The sequence below is a fragment of the Vespula pensylvanica genome, chromosome 5 (genome assembly GCF_014466175.1).
Source record: "Vespula pensylvanica isolate Volc-1 chromosome 5, ASM1446617v1, whole genome shotgun sequence".
Taxonomy (NCBI): domain Eukaryota; kingdom Metazoa; phylum Arthropoda; class Insecta; order Hymenoptera; family Vespidae; genus Vespula; species Vespula pensylvanica.
In genome coordinates, this window is record NC_057689.1 from 7,832,318 (window position 1) to 7,836,519 (window position 4,202).

General features: G+C 27.0%; 1 long non-coding RNA gene across 1 annotated transcript; it reads right to left on the reverse strand.

Annotated features, from left to right (window-relative positions):
• Positions 1-777: 777 nt before the first annotated feature.
• Positions 778-3,073, reverse strand: LOC122629109. The gene is made up of 2 exons (XR_006327185.1): positions 1,317-3,073; positions 778-1,105 (listed from the first exon to the last, which is right to left on the reverse strand). It is a non-coding gene; the product is annotated as an uncharacterized LOC122629109 (long non-coding RNA).
• Positions 3,074-4,202: the final 1,129 nt, after the last annotated feature.

Genomic DNA, 4,202 nt, shown 5'->3' on the forward strand with positions numbered 1-4,202 from the left:
TGATACTGTCGATAAAAAGAATTCTGATACTGTCGATAAAAAGAATTCTGATACAGTCGATAAAAACAATTCTGATACTGTCGATAAAAAAGATTCTGATATTGTCGATAAAAAGAATTCTAATACTGTCGGTATTAGATACTTGTCGATATATATGATACTTGTCGATAAAACATTCTCTAGCGAGGATTATTTCAAAGATAGAATCTTCATTCGATATAGCAGACTACATTGTTTTATGAAAATTTTATACAAAAATGTTTAAATTTAATATGAAAATGTATTATTTAATGATGTTAAAAAACTTGTTTCTCTTTACATTAAATATTCTGTTTTCTTATCGTACATATAGTATAGCATGTAATATTTTTTTTAAACACAAAATGCAATTAAACATAAATTATTTAATCAGAGTTACAAATCAGAATTTATTGTTTAATAAGCAAACTGCATAGCTGTATTACATGTCTCCCTTTGATATTCTAATCATGACTGATCGAACTTTGCTATTCATGCCATTGTATTCTCTCAAACAATGACTGTTATCCAATCGTAATGACTATTTAGATTTCTGTATTAAATAATGGAAACTTTGGCAAAAATACTATCTCAATTAGTTGATATATTACCATCGTGATAAACTATTTACTAATATATCTCAAGTCAAATTCGATAATTGCTAGTATTAAGCCTTCAATAAAGAAATAGATATATGTAAAGAAATTCAAGTCAAGCAGATCATTCATAACATTAAAATGGAGAAAAAGTTTCTTCATATTTTAATGCAAAAATAAATCAAGTTTTATTTATATTTCAAACGAAGTTTATTACAGCGAATAATATGTGCTGTTTTGATCGATCACTTTTAAGATAAAATCATAATCCTGTCATTATAAAACTTCTGTGTTTTTTGGACAAAAAACTTTGACAAATGATTTTTATAGGCCTCTTTTACAACCAGCTTTATACCGTTAAGAGAATTCTTCAAAGATCAAGAAACAAATGATAGTCCGATGTTAATTTAATAGCAATTGTCAAACTTTCTACATCTTTTCTATGTGCTAATAAAGAGGCTGCTTCTGAATTAGCTCCTAATTATATATAACTGAAATTAATAATACTAGATAATTATCGTGTATAATAAAGTAATAAATTTGTATAAGATATCAATGAGCTGCAGATTCAAAATAACCTTTTTCATATTCATAATTTTCCCAATTTTGTAGTATTGTTTTTATCATTTCACAGTACTCATTCATATAATATATGTTATAATTATTTTATAACTTTATATTACTATAAGCTTTATATAATACCTGCTTTAATTGTTGTAGATTTTGAAATTTTATTCATCACTTTTCTAACTATTCCTGAAGTACACCATTAACATCTTAGTTGTATTATTATCTTCATTTATTTTTTGTTTATTCCTTTTCAATTTCAATTTTTTTGAATCAGACGTTTTTTTAGGCAGTAAAACTGAGTTGATATTCTCCACAAATGTAATGTAAAATCTATTGATCCTGTTATTATCAAATCTGGATCTAAAGGATTCCACATACGGCAACAAACAGATCTACAATGATCTACAAACGTTATTATCAATTCTTGCTTTCAATATTCCATACTTGACATAAAAATAATCAATATAAAATACAGAGCACTTTATATTATTACTATTTCTATCCAATCAAATAAAATATAAGAAATGTATCAAAATATCTGTGCTATACTATCGTAACTTCAACCAAGTACCACTTAAACCACTTCAAACCAAGTATCCACTTAAATCTGGACTCCATCCTAAACCAACAATTTTGTTACAATGACCTTTCAATGTCGCAACAACTTTGTTAACAGTTTTTGAAGATATTTCTTCGGTATCATTTACTTTATCATTTGATCCTGTAAATGCCTCATTTATTTTTTTAAGGTCTGAAAGATCGAATATAATTATTATAATTGCATTATAAGCAACAGCTATATAATTTCTAAATGGAAAGAATGTTAAATCCCTTGTAGTACCATAAGAAAGTCATATTAAACAATATATTCCTATATTCATAACACTAATCGAATGACTAAATTCTTTAAAATCACGATTATAAAATAAAATTGTCCTAAAACAAAATAAAGAACATAAAGTTGTTAGCTACTGAAAGTATATAAATCATTTTTCTTTCACCTTTATAAATATTTATCCATTTTGATTAGTAACCATAAAAAATCTGGTTTCCGTCATACTTTCAAGTACTAATGTTGAAATAAAAGCTTGCTTCTAAGTTACTTCAAACTGCATAATATACATTAGACATTAATCTTCCTTATCTTAATGAAATCAGTTACTAAACTTACGTTTAGATTAAATTCATTAATGCAAAATTGAAAAAATAAAGTTACAATAACCTTATTAAAGTATAATGAATTTGGAATCCTTAGCTACTGGATATATATATACAACATATTCAATAAAAAATGCATAACCGAAGGAAAAATATAATTCGATTGCCACTAAAAGAAGTTTCAGTAGAAGAATATTGCTTCATCAAAGAATAGGTGTACAAATTTAAAGAGAAGATGTAAATTATATCATCAAATCTATCTTACATATTTCTAAGTGTATACCCTCCCTACTGTCCTATTAACGATAATAAATGAAATCATAATGCTGACGTTCTGTACAAATAAAAATAAAATTAATTAAACGTTCTCGTAAAGGATACAACGACAATAAATAACGATATTTGTCAAGTATTGCTTCTTAAATGTCATGTATCCAATATCATTTCTTATTCTAGATAATTAAAATTGATCACGAAAATTCTGGACATCGTATTTCTTCCATTCCATCATCAAAAATAATGATTGTTTATATCGTTATGTTAGGTTAACGAATGCAGTGCAATAACACCTTTCGCAGTTGAGCGTAGTCGCTGTTTAGATTTACACATGAATATGTTCTAAATTAGTAAATAATTTCAATATAATAAATACTTTTTTTATTTAGCCTTATCAATAATAATTTATTTCGCCTCGATTGTCTTTCTTCTTACTCATCCGCCAATCATAACATAACCACGATTTATGACAGGAAGGCCAACATCACAACTCCTAACAAAGAAACTACGGGTGCATTCTGCAGCTTCGATTTACATTATACCTAAATTATTTTGAAATATACCAAAGTATATAGTCATTAGTCTACATATCGAAATTCCAGAGCAATTTCCTATCTAATAACATTTACTCGCGAAAGTCGCACATGCGCATATATCACATATGCAATGAATTCCAACGAAATTTGTCATTTTTCGATATATTATACGAAAATGTCGAAACATGAAAAATACCATATACGAGCTTAAAAACTGTCTAGATGGATACTTTGTTAGTCCAAACTATGAAAATTAATCATTTTAATTTAATGCCTATAGAGATAAAGCTTGTATATATGGAAGCAAGATTTGTAAAACATATATATATATATATTGTGTGTGTATATATAGTACTTATGAAAAATAAAATTCTGAATTTAATATAATATCAATTTATAAGAGAAAATGAAAATGAAAAATTTTTGATCCTAATCTACACAAATATTCTTTTTCAGTAACGTGTTTATTTCAGCTCTATGTGCACTTTTATGCAGTGCACTTTCAATGATTCCCACAATTATCATATCTTACACGTTCCGCAGATATTATTTTCATACAGAACGTAATTTTATAGATATAAAATTGTTTAATAAAAAAAATTAAAACAAAAAATGTGTCACTCGACTTTAATAATAAAAATGCATAAAATATTTAATAATTCCATTCGCGTACGCATGACAATATGGAATGGAATGAAAGTTATCTCAGCTCCTGAAATCAATATAATTACACATATCATTATCAGAGCATTTTAAGTGACAATGTGGTAAAATTAAATATGACATAGAGCCATTTTCGAAAGGTTCTGTTAAACCTTCGGAAATAACTCAATAGTCTAATAGTTGCCTTCTTGAGCAACGGATCGTGAGGGCCTCTTCGGCATATAGGCTCTTCTCTTTTTCGAGCCTTAACAATTGCTATAGAGCATTCCCTAACAAATGCACCAAAAAAAAAATTAAAAATAAAAGCATATTAAACATTTTACGAATTATTCTAGCCTGTGGACGATCAATGGATCGGAAAAATCCATCAATCGTACGCATTTAC